The sequence below is a fragment of the Muntiacus reevesi genome, chromosome 12 (assembly GCF_963930625.1).
Source record: "Muntiacus reevesi chromosome 12, mMunRee1.1, whole genome shotgun sequence".
NCBI lineage: Eukaryota > Metazoa > Chordata > Mammalia > Artiodactyla > Cervidae > Muntiacus > Muntiacus reevesi.
Genome location: NC_089260.1, coordinates 66,762,468 through 66,778,135, shown reverse-complemented (window position 1 = coordinate 66,778,135; position 15,668 = coordinate 66,762,468).

The window sequence follows — 15,668 nt, the reverse complement described above, 5'->3', positions numbered from 1 at the left end:
CCAACCAGAGGGAGGATAGGGTTGTCTGGGCCCCTCAGTCTGAGTAGTGGTCACTGGATCCAAAGTTGGGAGGGGTGAGGAGCAGCAGGCATGGTGAGTCAGGGGCCTGGACATGAAGCATTGGTGGCTGGTGGAGTGTTCATTCCTGGAACACATTTGGTACTCACTTGTCTACAGTCTGTGTTTCTTTTCTTCTAAGAGCTTCAAGGATGATTCTGCCTTCTCACAACTACAGTTCCCTCCTCATCACTTTGACTTTGCTCTTTCCAAAGTAGGACAGAACTGTTTTGATTGGACCATCGAATGCATCACATTTAGTTCAGAGATGTACCAAAACGATGGTTCCAGAAGTCCCCTGAGAGGTCACATGAGGGATAAAGCACATCCAGGGTATTGCTGATGATTCCCATCTCTGGGCACAGGAGGAGGCGGGGAGAGAGAGGGGATGGAAATGGGGCTCAGCTGCCCCCAGCCCTCGTCCACCTACATGGGTTCATCCCCAAAGCAAAACAATCCCCAGTGACTTGTGGGGTGCATAGTGGGGGAGCTAGTTCGAGAAGTTGAAATAGGGAGAGAAACATGAGCAGCAGGGGACAGCCATCTATTGAACGTCAACAGAAAGGGAGAATGGCCCTTTGTCTTGGTCACCACTTCATGGTGGTTCAGAGTAAGTCCAGAGCCTATTGAAAAAGTCATAATAACCATGAAAATAACAACTGTTAACATAAATTGAGCTACTGCAAACATTGCTTAATTGAATACGCTCGTGCACACACAGAAAATAAGCGCTCTTCTTTCCTATTTACTAATACGGAATCTGGAACTTGGAGAGGTTAGTAACATTGTCTGAGGTTCTATAGTTTGAAAGTGTGGTGTTATAATCTGAACCCAAGTGATCTGACTCCAGAGTACCCCAGAACCATTATACTCTGTGTTCTAGGCCTTTTTTTGCTTCAAGTTTTCAAAGCACACACACACACATACACATGCAGTTATAATGCAAACCCTTTTTATTACTAAAATGTTCACACACATCTGTCATTTAATATGATGGGAGCAATGATGGGAACTGAGCAATTGGATGCCCCACCAGTTTTTGTTTTAAATAACAACTTCATTGAGGTATATTTTACCTTCCATAAAATTTACCCATTTAAAGTGTATATTTTAGACCTTTTTGGTATATTCAGATATATTTGGTATGTTCATATATATATGTGTGTGTGTGTGTGTGTGTATATATATATATATATATATGATATATTTGGTTGCAATCATCAACTCTACTTAATTAAACTTCATCACTCCTGAAAGAAAACCCACACCCATTAGTAATCACTCCCTGTTTCCTTTTCCTTGCAGCCTCTAGTAACCATTAATCCACTGTCTGTTTCTATGGAATTCTGGGCATGGCATATAAATGGCATCATATGTATGTGGTCTTTTGCGCAGAATTTCTTTCACTTAGCATGTGTTCAAGCTTCATCCACATTGTAACCTGTACCAGTAATTTATTTTTTTATGGTTTAATAATATTATGTTGTAGGGAAGTACCCTAATTTGTTCATAGATTCATCTGTTGATGGTTACGCTGGCTACCTATTTTTTTTTTTTTTCACTTTACATTTTCTATTAGAGTATAATTGATTAACAATGTTGTGCTGGTTCCAGGTGTACAGCAAAGTGATTCAGTTATACATATACATATATCCATTCTTTTTCAACTTCCTTTCCCTTTTAGATTGTTTACATAATGTTGAGTGTTATATAGCAGTTCCTTATTGCCCACTCCTGGGCATACACACCGAGGAAACCAGATCTGAAAGAGACACGTGTACCCCAATGTTCATTGCTTATCCGTTTTAAGTAGAGTAGCGCATGCATGTCAATCCCAAACTCTTAATGCGAATACTGCTGCTATGAATATTCTTTTTCTGTAGGCATATGTTTTCATTTTGGAGTGTATTCCTAAGAGTAGAACTGCCAAACTGTTCTCCTCAGTGGCTGCACATTTTACAGTTCTACCAGCAAAGTACCAAGGTTCCAGTTTCTCCAAATCTTTGCCAACACTTGTCTGTTTTTTGTTTTTTTAAATAGCCATGCTGGTGGGAAAGAAGTGGGTATTTCATTATGGTTAGGATTTACATATTTCTAGTGATTAATATTGACCACCTTTTCATGTGTGTTTACTGGTCATATGCATGTCTTCTTTGAAGGAATGTCTCTTCAAATTCTCTACCCATTTAAAAAATTGATCTCAGAGAAAGAAGAAATCACAAATTAAAAAAATGACCTAAAATGTGAGATCTCTTTATATCTTCTGAATACAAGTCTTTCATCAGGCATATGATTTGCAAGTATTTTCCTCCATTTGGTGGGTTATCTTTTCACTTTATTTACACATTATTTGAAGCCCAAAAGATTTTACTTTTGATGAGGTCTAGTTAATCAATATTTTTTATTGCTAGTGCTTTTGGTGACACATATAAGAATACTGGAGTGGGTTGCCATTCTCTTCTCCAGGGCACCTTCCCAACCCAGGGATCAAACCCAGGTCTCCTGCATTGCAGGTGGATTCTTTACAGTCTGAGCCACCTGAGAAGCCTGTATGTAGGTAACCATCATCTAAAGTCATGAAGATTATCTCCTGTGTTTTCTTCTATAAGTTTTATATTTTCAGGTTTTTTGAGTTAGGTCTATTATCCATTAAGTTAATTACTATATATGGTGTGAGGGTGAGGTTCCACTTTAGTCTTTGCATGAGGACATTCAGTTGTCCCAGCACCATTTGTTGAAAATCCATCAGTTAATTTTTAAAGTCAAAGTTATCTTACAGATATTGTATATAGCATATTTGAGTACATTTTTTTAAAAGTTTTTTTCACTTGCTTATATGTGATTTTTTTAAAAAAAAATAAAAGCCAGAATGTATCAGTTTATTCACAATGACTAGGACACTGTCAGGAACATATTGTATACTCAAATATTTAATGACTGGGCTTTTACATTATGTAAGGCTGCTCACAGATGGGGCTTCCCTGCTGGCTCAAACAGTAAAGAATCTACCTGTAATTCTGGAGACCAGGGTTCAGTCCCTGGGTCAGGAAGATCCCCTGAAGGGCATGGCAACCCACTCCAGTACTCTTGCCGGGAGAATTCCATAGATAGAGGAGCCTGGTGGGGTCGCAAAGAGTTGAATACAACTCAGCAACTAACACTTTCCTTATTTAGGATGTTACATCCAATCTTCTGCTAGATATACCCACCTACTATATCTTAAAAACAGCAACAAAGATTTTGTTGCATGTAGGAAAAGAAAAAAAGAGTGAAGTAGAGCTTTAAGAAGAAAAATGGGGTAGAAATATATGCTCATAGGCCTGTGTAATTTTGAGGTTCTCAATCAGGGTAGTATTTTTGTGGTTATCTCAGGGATGCCTGTGAGATAGCATCCTTGCTGAGAAGTGCTCTTTAAAACATGGTCCGTACTCTAAGGTTATGCTCTCTCTTTTACAATAATGTGACCTTGGGCAATGGTGCCTTTATTTCCTGAAAGGTAGGACAAAAATGACTTCTGCACAGGATAACTAAGAATTAAAAGAGATATTGCCTTAGTCTGTTCAGCTGCTATAATAAGACACTGTCAACTGGATAGCTTAACGGGCAACAAAAATTTATTTCTTGACATTCTGAAGGTTGGGAAGTCCAAGATCAATGTGCTGGCAGGTTTGTTGTCTTGTGAAGGTCCATTTTCTTGTTCATAGATAGTGCCTTCTCATTTGTGTACTGACATGGTGAAAGGGGCAAAGTTGTTCTCTGGGTCATTTTGTGTTAAGATCCTAATCCCATTTATGAGGGCAGAGCCAAAGGCCCCATCTCCTAATTCCATCACATAAATTTTGGGGGACACACATTCAATCTATATCAGATACCGTATACTACAAAACCCCACTGTCAGTAATATATAAATACATGTTTCCTTATCCAGTTACGTTCAGAAGAGAGAGCAAACAGTGAAAAATATAAGAAAAAGCGCTACATGAGAAAAGAAATGTGCTCTGAAAATGACCATAGACTCATACACTGATAATTAGTTTTTCTTCAGGAGGGCATACACTGTATCAAATATAATTCTATTGGTCATGGAAACTTTCTAAATTGCTTTTTGTTTGCTTCCTGTATCTGGGCACTGGACAGACATTTTCCATGAGCTTACTCAGTTTTTAATAGCAAGATTCATTTTTTCATGTCTTTGTGTACATAGGTCGTGAACTCCTAAATCCTGCCTACCTGCAAGCAGTGTTTTATATTGGAAACAAACCTAATTTGAATCCCATGATTTCTAATTACTAGCTGTGTGACTTTGGACATGTTGCTACAATGCTCTGAGCTTTAATTTCTTCAGTTATAGCTTTCTTTTTGATTGAATGTGGATGGATCAAAAAACTTAAGGAAACACTGAATAACCAGGACTTAAAAAAAATAAAAAGAATAGAAAACTAGTGTGTAGCTCTTGGAATCTAAGGAACCAATGGACTTTTTTTTTGGTGGTGATGAGGAGGCTCAAACACAGGCATCAATCTGTTCCAACTCTTTTTCCATCTCTATCACCAGGCTCCCCAAGAGAAAAAATATTCATTGGCCTAGTTTAGATCATGTGCCTATTGTATGCACCTCAATTGACAGTCTTACTAAGACTTCAACAGATAATAGAGAAGATGGATCTTGATCATTTGCTCCATGAATATTGCTTGATAGGGCCTGACTAATGGAAAAGGGGCTCAACCAACCTATGGGATCTAAATGAAAGAGGACTGCAGTATTAAGTAGTTTGACCAAACTTCTTTCCAGCCCTTCTGATCTCTTTACTGGTGTCTCCAACTGGCCAAAGTCAACTGGTAGCTTGATGGCAACAGAGCCCACTGATACAGTATATATGATGTCAGCCTCCTAGGTTACACACTAGAGGAGAGAAGGCTGGAACATGGATCTGTAGGGGCTAATGAAAAATACGTGTGTATATGATATCCCTAAAACTTTCATGGTTGTGAGTTCTTTTTCCCTTCATATTTAGAAAAAGCCTCATGATTTCTCTTACCCCAGAAAAAATAAGTGTATGTGCAATCCCTGGTTCAGGAAATTCCTAATAATTTGGAAGTGGCCAAAGGCATGAGTCAGCGTGCTTCTCTCCTCTTCTTCCCTGGCACAGCCTGGTCTCAGCAAGGCCTGGCTCCAGCTGTGCCCCCTCCTTGAGGAGCCTCATGGAGGCAGTGGGTGGCATTTCCTCCTACGCTGGTGGCTCTCTGAGCTCCTGCCAAGACTGAAGGAAGCCACTTCAAAAGACACCACCACACCACTGATAAATGGAATCAGAAGGACCCTGCTTCAGCCCAGACTGTCTCTAAGCTCTTTTCACCAGGCCCCTTTCTCGAGGGTGCATTCCTCTTCGAACTGGATTTGGGTAATGATGGGGGGCCTCTCTACCAGCCAGCCATTTGTCAAGTACAGACTCATTCCTCAGTGTTCGGAATGTGGGGAGACGAGGGGTTCAACTTGAAGATAAAAAAAATGGGGTTTCTGCCATGGCCTGTCTACATGTTCTCTCTAGTTCCTATTTGCTAAATAAGGTTGGAATTCTTTTCAGGATACGCTAAGAAAAAAAGATCATTTGTAATCTCTGAATGCATTAAGAATAGACTGACTCAAGTAAATTTACATTTTCTGCCATAGTTTTCAAGTGAATGCAATCACTGTGATTCCATGGTTTAGGAAAATAGACAAAAATAGATACTTGTAGTGAGTGAATATTTCATGTCTTTTAAGGACAGCATGACATGGTGAAGAGAACACAGAAATGAGGCTCCCAAACCTTGACACTGTATTAGTATCAGTCAAACTTGGAAATGTCATTTTTCCTCTTTGGACTTCAGTTTCAACATTTGTAGTGAGAGTTATATTTTTTAATACAGACACTTAAGAAACTTGATCAGTATTCACAGACTTGGAAGTCAAATCCCCTATTGTTAGTTATTAATGAACTCATATCGCTTGGGGCACCTCTGCCTGTTAGAGATTTTGTTAGCTTTGTCTTAATATACTAGGACTCAAACATTAGGGAAAGTGTTGAGTTCTTTCCCTTACTATTGAACATGCCTGATACTGTTACTGGGGTAGGAAACTGGATAGAGTACCTTTCTCTGTCATGTAAAAGGAGGTCGTACAGTTCAGTGTAGGGTAGTGACCGTCTGTTAAGTGGCAACTCTGTTCGTTTGGATCCACTTCATGCCTTCCATTCCTATGTGAAGTCACTCAGTTGTGTCCAACTCTTTGCGACCCCATGGACTGTAGCCTACCAGGCTCCTCCATATAGTCACTTCCTAGTCCCAGAATGCTGCTGGTGAAACTTCAGGCTTCAATTCCTAGTTGTAGGCCAAAGAAAGACTTCTTAAAAGGTGGAAAACAAACAAACAAACAAAAAAACCCTTGTTGACTCTTTTAAAGGACTCTTGGAAGAAATTCTAGGAAATAATTCTGCCTTAATCACTTAGGCCAGAATTAGCACATACCTTCATCTACCTATTAGGATCAAAAATAGTCTTTTAGGTGAATGCATTGTCAGAGGATAGATATTAGGAGGTAATTTTTCAAGTTTTTACACACAATTCCCTTGTTACTCTTCCCAAATATCTCAGACCCATGTATGGACATTGGTGTATACTTTCTCACTAGCTTTTTATAAGTCTTTCCCATAATATTTTGAGTCTGATTGAAATTCATTATAGGTCTAAAGATGTAGGAATCACATTAGGCTGTTTAAGCTTATGTCACTTTCACCAACAATACTTTTCTATGAATCCCCCTTATTCCTTCCAAAAACTTTTTATAAAGCCCGCATTTCTGATATGTGTTACTGTGCTGCACACAGATCCCTGGAACATACTGTCCAGTTCTTGCCCTGTTTCCCCTCAGTTCTTATAGGGACTCAAGTGATTGATCAGCTAGTTAGAAAGCTGGAGAACAAGAATAAGGATAACAACCATTTATCAAGTGTATGTCATGTGCTGAGTGTTTCTGTTACATAATTTTTATAACAACCTGTTGAAGAGGTTGCTGTCATCCCATTATCACCAATGAGGAAATTCAGGGTCAAGAGCCTGTAGTAAACAGTCCAATTGCATTTAAACAGTGGAAAATCTCATGGACGAAGGAGCCTGGTAGGCTGCAGTCCATGGGGTCGCTAAGAGTCGGACACGACTGAGCGACTTCACTTTCATTTTTCACTTTCATGCATTGGAGAAGGAAATGGCGACCCACTCCAGTATTCTTGCCTGGAGAATCCCAGGGATGGGGGATCCTGGTGGGCTGCCGTCTATGCGGTCACATGGAGTCGGACACGACTGAAGTGACTTAGCAGCAGTAGCAGTATATTATACGTGGCTCATACATCTATTCACTTGTGCATTCTCTCATTCAGCATTTCATTATACTTTCACAAAAGCCCAGTGAGAACACAAATGGCAAGTTGGGATTACAGCAAGGGTCAAATAGTCAAATAAGCTCTGTTTTATGTGATTTTGCATCTAATTCTTTTCAAATCTTCTCTCCTCTAGGACAAAGTGGCCCCTTTCCTTTAACTCTCTCTGGAAGTACGAGGGTTTCTAGAACCCTTATCATAAAAGCCTCCTTGTGACACACTCTGTTTGTTAATGTTATTCTTGAAATGCTGCTCAGATCTGAACCTATTAATAATTCTAGATGTGGACCAAAAGCAAAACCAAACAAACCTTCGTTCAAGATACTTTTAATTGTAGATGGTCAAAAAGGAAAACCACTCTAGTTAGAAGTTGTATTACTAGCACCAAGTGCTAAGCATAACACAAGTTGAATATTGAGATTTTGAAAGAACTTGGGTTATGCAGTTGAGTGATTTTTATTTAGTGGAATATGAGAACTGTCTACAGGTATCTGAAAGGTTGTCATGTGGAACTAGGATTCAAGTTGTCTTCATTGCATGTAGTAACCTTCTACTACTAATAATTATTACTGGAGAAGGAAATGGCTACTCACTCTAGTATTCTTGCCTGGAAAATCCCATAGACAGAGGAGCTGATGGGTTATAGTTCATGAGATCGCAAAAAATTTGACATGACTTAGTGACTAAACAACAACAAATGATAACTATTAATAATGAAGCACTTTCTAAATATTAGCTAAGTATGTGACTTGGAATATACTTTATTCCCTATAACTTTATTATTTTGGAATTATTAACATTTTGAAACTATTATTTCTATAAAAGACAAAAAGGTAGCTGAGGTTTAGAGAATCAAACTACTTAGGAAGACCGAGTAAATAGTAATGAGAATCAAATCCATAGCTCTACTCACTAAACCTAAAATAGTGAAATTACTGAAATTTGGACCACTTTTATTTCTTCCTAGGGCTTCAGTTTCTCATCTGTAAAATGAGCAGTTTGAATCTTAGGGTTTATATATGCAGTTGTGTGTTGGAGCCCGTGTGGAATTTGAGAGATGATGGTTTTATTTTCAGAAATTTTGGGAACTTGTCTTAAACAGCATCATTTTTGATAGTTATAAAATAGATAACTAATGAGGACCTACTGTATAGCTCAGGGAACTCTACTCAATGCTCTGTGGTGACCTAAATGAGAAGGAAATCCAGAAACAGGAGATATACGTGTATGGATGGCTGATTCAGCTTGCTGTAAGGCAGAAGCTAACACAACATTGTAGAGCAACTATACTCCACTAAAAAGTTAGAAAGGAACACAGCACCACTGACATACTCTATAGACTGCACGTTTAACATGCTGCGTTAAAACAAAGTACCCCAAATCATTATTTTCTAATATTTGACTTCATTTGACTATGATCTATTCTCTTTAGGATAATGATATTATTAGCTATTGCACCTCCATGGTGGAAATATTATAAAATAGCTGTGCTGCTGACATCTTTTCCCATTCTGTGGGATCATTTTATAGCTTAATATCTGCCAGATGTGAGTATTTACACAATGAAAATTGGCAAATACCACTAATCAAAGTTTGGTTTATTGGGTTCTTTTTAGCTTACTCTTTTGTTGGTTGTATTGACTTATGAAAGTGATAGAAAATGTAATACAGACTAAAGTTAAAATGTCACATCTATAGGCATTTCATCCGAGTTGCACAAAAAGTAATATTCTCCCAATATTTGAAAACTACAATCCAGTTCATAAAAGAAAGCACTCAATGTCTTTAAATGAGAAAAGTTCCAACCAAGTTTGGTTTTTTTTTTTTTCTATTTATTAACATAAATGAACATTAGTTGGTAGTTTTCATTTGTCAATTGTCATAGGTTAGCTATAGTGAAGAATTCAGTACAGTCATTGGAAATATTTAGTGAGAGTCACTTTATAAATTTATATAAATATAAATTTATAAATGTATAGAATTTATAAGTTATTTGTATTTAACTTGAGCTACATATCCCTTATATAAATATATATGTTGTTCAGTTGTTAAGTTGTGTCCAACTTTGTGACAGGACCGTAGCCTGCCAGGCTCCTCCCTCCATGGGATTCTCCAGGCAAGAACACTGGAGTGGGTTGCCATTTCCTTCTCCAGGGGATCTTCCCGACCCAGGGATCAAACCGACCTCTGCAGCATCGGCAGGCGGATTCTTTACCACTGACCCACCAGGGGAGCCCCAGAGTCTATCTGTTTGTATATAAGTGTAAATATTTACACAGGCACCCTGGAGCTGGTGGGAAGTGCTGACTTGCACACAGTTGGACTGCATATAGGCCTTTCTCATCGTTGATAGCTCAGGAGCCTAACGAGTACCGGCAGGTAGAGCCCACCAGAAGCAGGCACTGTGAAGGGCTGGACGGCAGTGCGGTCCCTGTCGCTCTGCTGGTGAGAAGGCCACGTCTCGGGGGACAGGAAGACGCACGTGATGTCGGTCTTCTTCCTCTCCAATCAGAGTGCCTCTTAGTAGCCACAGAAGAGGATGCCAGTGAAGCCCGGGGACGGTGTATTCAGGAGGCAGCGGCCGATGGCTTGTGAGACTTTCGAGTCTTATTTGTTGATATTCCTTCATAAATTGAAACTTTCTGTGCAGCCAGCGTCAGAACACATGACTCCTTGAGCTGACTTCCTCTACTTCTGTGTATGCTTTCTCAATAGCTGTGCGTCTTAGGTGTTATGTATTAGTCTCTCTCATGAGAGTTTAAGCCTCTTGGATCTGAAGACTGTGTTGTCCAGCTATAAGAGTTGCTCAAGAAAATCATTGGTTTTCTCTTTGATCTGAGTGAATTTGGACGGAAATCAATATAAATTCAATTTGTTCTCTGTATTAGTTCCTCAAACTCTAGAACTGCACAGAGATGATAGAAAACCTCTCTATTAATAAATTCTCCCTGCTGCCCCATTTATATAAGCAGTGACTTTCTCTTCATCAATAGACAACTTCCTTGCATGTTAACTGTAGATTACAACATTTAACCTTCATGGTTTCTTAGAACTTCAGGATCACAGTCAACTGAAACCAACCAGTGAGTATATTTTGTTTTTATTGACTTGTTATTGATACCTGTTTAACATCCATGAAAATCCAAGTAGAGAGAATTTGAATGTAAAAAAAGCTAATTTCAATTGAATGCCCACTGGGTTTCAGGATTATTCTAAACACATTATGTTTGTGCATATTCAGTTTAAATCTTTACCCTTCTAAAAGGGAATCAACCAGCTAAGAGGTTATGATGGCTTACCTGACACCAAACCAAACACCTTCTAGGTGGCAGACCTAGTATTTGAACCCCAAGGCTTCCCTTGTGGCTTAGCTGATAAAGAATCCACCTGCAATACAGGAGACCTGGGTTCTACCTGTGGGTTGGGAAGATCCCCTGGAGAAGGGAAAGTATTCTGGCCTGGAGAATTCCATGGACTGTATAGTCCATGGGGTTGAAAAGAGTCGGACATGACTGAGCTTCTTTCACTTTCACCTTCGTTATAAATACCATTGTTTTTCATATAAATCCTACTAACTCAGTATAGAAAGCTTCTATTTGCAAATAGATGTTTTAACATATATCAATAGGATAAATATTCAACTGTTATTTCATAATTATATATATTTACATATTTTGTAGCTTATGTAAGTTTATTACATCTCCTCAAACAACTCTTTTTTTTTAATACTACTGATTAAAATATGCTACAATATTGATCACAATTTGGCTAGTTCCCAAATATCTGGATTCCACACTCTGATATGTGCTATATTTTTCTTCTTGTATTTATTGTTCCAATGTGGCCCTCTAAGGTATGTGGTCCCACAGGTTGAAAAACTCAATGCTTTGTGTCAATAGCTTCTAGCTAGAAATTTCTTTATCATAATTACATATTATAGGAACGTTATCATAGTGACGAAACAGAAAAAAGGGTATTTGAAAAAAAATGTAGAGATTACTTTGGCTGTTTTTGACTGACTCAAAGACATAAAGAAGAAATCAAAAATGGAGAAAAAATAGACACCATTCTGGATTTGAGCTGTTTAGCCCATTAAACCCAGGTGCACACCGTATATTCTACAGTCAAAGATTTCTCGAAACATTATAACCCACAGCCTCCTTGCACACAATTGAGTTTGGTTCCCTTTATTTGCTGTCTGCTTTCTCTAAGCTCCTCATCTTCATCTTTCCAGAAAAAAAACTTGCTACCAATTCTAGCCCTCAAAACCCTAACCTCAGCACCAGTGGCACTAGGAGTGAGCACTAAGGCATTAGGTGCAACAAGGTTTTCCTTATTTATTTTGAGCCATTGTGTCTAGAGTTGGCAGTACCACTGAGGGTATGATATGGATACTCTGCCACGATGCATGTCAATCAGGACCTCACAAGAATCTGAAGACGCATTACGTGTGAAACCATTCAAACGGTTCAAATCTCGGTATCCCTTGTAACTTCCTTACTTGGAGACAGTTGCTGAATTTTTCTTAGGTATCCTTAGCTCTTGAATCTTGTGTGTGTGTGTATGAGAGAGAGTTAGTCGCTCAGTCATGTCCAGCTTTTTGTGACCCCGTGAACTGTAGTCTGCCAGACTCTTCTGTCCATGGGATTCTCCAGGCAAGAATACTGGAGTGGGTAGCCATTCCTTTCTCCAGGGGATCTTCCTAACCCAGGGATCGAACCTGGGTCTCCTGCAGTGCAGGCAGATTTTTTACTGTCTGAGTCACCAGAAAATAGAGTGATAAATGTGAAACTGTCATTAACTGAAGTCTCCAGAAAAAACAGAAACTTTTAAAAAAACTTATAAAGTATTACTGGAGGTTAGGACCCAGAACTGCTGAAATGACTTTGCACATACATTCTTGGGAATTCAGTAATGGAGTAAGCATAATTTGATCTTAGTCACACAGATAACTCCATATACATCAGTGGTCCCCAACTTTTTGGCACCAGGACTGGTTTTGTGAAAGATAATTTTTCTATGGAGCCCGGGGGCTGGGAGATGATTTGGGGATGATTCAAGCGCGTTGCATTGATTGTACACTTTATTTCTATTATTGTTATTACATTAGCTTCACCTCAGAGCATCAGGCATTAGATGCCTGAGTTTCAGGAACCTGGATACACATTACTGTGGTATAACTTACAAATCCCCTTAAAGCTGTATTCTGACAATTCTCCACATGCATAGGTTTGAGGACACTTTCCTAAGAGGATTGAGAAACCAGTAACTATCTTTTAGAAGGAGAGTGATAACCCTGATGCTTTAAGGGCTTGTAAATGATGAAGGCAAGAATAATTCTGAATAATATTCAGAAAGTATATGCCTAACAAGCTTTAAAAAAAAAATGGTTTCTAAGACAAACTGGTGAGTTTTCCTTAAGGTACTTTTTAAAAGTTTTGAGAGACACAAAAGAAAAAAAACAGAAAAGAAAATCTCAAAGCGGTTTATACTTTGTTGTCTCCCTTGAGCATTTCAAAGAAGCTATTCAAAGCTAGTACATTTTAACATATAAACCAGGACTATGCAACTAGCCCAACTATCAATTTATGTTCTTTTTTTGAGACAACTTGTATTTTACAGTCCACTCTCCCTTTTAATTATTACAACAATGACTTAGAATAATGTTTCTCTTAACTCGGAGGCCGTATCCTCATTACTCACTGCATTGTTGGTCGTTTTTTCCCCACCAGTGTTTGGCAGTCTACAGCAGGTATGGGGTCTGTGTTTTCACAGGCAAATCTGTCTAATAAGGGCTTTAAGGCAGCACTAGTGAGTATGTTCTCCTCTCTGTCTCTGCTAAGTGGCCACTTCCTCGATTTCCACATCTGCAAAGCTGGAATAATGTCACCTCTGGTGGATGCTAGGAGGGACAGATGAACTAGCTCTTGGCACATGCTTTCTGCTTTGTAATAATTATTAATTACTAACCCTGTCCTCTTCTCCATAGTCCTTTCCTATCTGTCCTCACTGCCCCTTTAGCTCTGGTGACTTCTGGGAAGTCACCAAAATCCACTGCTTCTGGATTTTGATTAAGAAGGGCTTATTCTCCTCCCACTTCCTGGACCTGTTTTCTCAATTATGAAAAGACTTCTGAGTTATGGCTCAGTCTGATTATCTTAGCATTGCTTATAGTTTTTACGTGGTCTAGCTTTGATTATTTTCAGTGTACTGGGCTCTGATCTAAACAAATATTTCTCACATTTATCTATCTTTAAGGTGATATTTTAAAATTTAAAAATCAAGGTAAATATAGTATTATCCCAGATGCCAGATGAGGAAGTGGAAGTACTCAGGAGATACTCAATTTTCCCAAAGCTGTACAGCTATTAAGAAGGAAACCAGGAAATTTGACTTTAGATGACAAATCTTCTCCACCAATTCAACCCACTTCAGTGGCCTCTTGGGGCATCATCATTTCTAGAATCAATTTCCCTGGCTGAGTGATGTTGACCATTCAGCACAGGTGCTGTAGCCATTAAAAAGCATTTCCATAGTCATTGCTGACTCAATTTCACTCACTTCTACAGACACTGCTTTCCTATATTTATTCTCTTCTTTACCCCCTTCCTCTCCTCCTCCTCTTTCTTTCCAGCAAAAATTGTGTTCTAGGAGATATATTCAGGATTGATGATTCAGAAAGAATAATAAATTGCTGCTGGTCTGAAACATGACACAGTGTAATTGAGCAGGAGGACAAAGGTAGATTGGACACAGGAAGACTATAACATCATGCATTCTGTTCCCATGAGAGGCAGAGAGAACACAGTTAGAGACACAGAACCCACGCCAGGAGAGTCACAGAACCCAGCAGGTCCACAGAGACAGGAAACGGTGGACAGAAGCGTACACTCTCCCTGGGGGGCTGGGGAAGGTTTCATATTTGCGCTGAATCTTGAAGTAGAAGAGGCAGAGTTTCATGTAAAAATATGGGGCATCCTAGACAAAGAGTAGACTGAAGAAGGGGCCCTGTTCTGTGTCAAGAACCGAGCATTTACTGAGACAATCCTCGGAGAAGGAGAGAAGGACTTAAGGTTGGAAAGGAAACTTTCAAGCAACATCTAAAAGGTCTGTGTGTCCACACTTAAGATATTCTGATCATTTATGGTGAACACTATAAAGTGATCAGATTTATCTTTTACAAGCTTATCTTGCACATCCTCTGGAGAAGAAACTAGAGTCAAAAGCTCTTTTGAGAAGGTGATAAACCTTTAGCTAGAATCATCAAGTGAAGTCGCTCAGTCATGTCCGACTCTTTGCAACCCCATGGACTGTAGCCCACCAGGCTCCTTCATCCATGGAGTTTTCTAGGCAAGAGTACTGGAGTGGGTTGCCATTTCCTTCTCCAAGGGATCTTCCCAACACGGGGATTGAACCCGGGTCTCCCGCATTGCAGGCAAACGCCTTACCGTCTGAGCCATTCTGAAAGAGATGGGAATACCAGACCACCTGACCTGCCTCTTGAAAAACCTATATGTAGGTTAGGAAGCAACAGTTAGAACTGGACATGGAACAGACTGGTTCCAAATAAGAAAAGGGGTACTTCAAGGCTGTATATTGTCACCTTGCTCATTTAACTTATATGCAGAGTACATCATGAGAAACGCTGGGCTGGAAGAAGCACAGCTGGAATCAAGATTGCTGGGAGAAATATCAATAACCTCAGATATGCAGATGACACCACCCTTATGGCAGAAAGCGAAGAGGAACTAAAAAGCCTCTTGATGAAAGTGAAAGAGGAGAGTGAAAAAGTTGGCTTAAAGCTCAACATTCAGAAAACTAAGATCATGGAGTCTGGTCCCATCACTTCATGGAAAATGGATGGGGAAACAGTGTCAGACTTTATTTTTGGGGGCTTCAAAATCACAGCAGATGGTGAGTGCAGCCATGAAATTAAAAGACGCTTACTCCTTGGAAGGAAAGTTATGACCAACCTAGATAGCATATTAAAAAGCAGAAACATTACTTTGCCAACAGAGGCCTGTCTGGTCAAGGCTATGGTTTTTCCAGTGGTCATGTATGGATGTGAGAGTTGGACTGTGAAGAAAGCTGAGTGGCGAAGAATTGATGCTTTTGAACTGTGGTGTTGGAGAAGACTCTTGAGAGTCCCTTGGACTGCAAGGAGATCCAACCAGTCCATCCTAAAGGAGATCAGTCC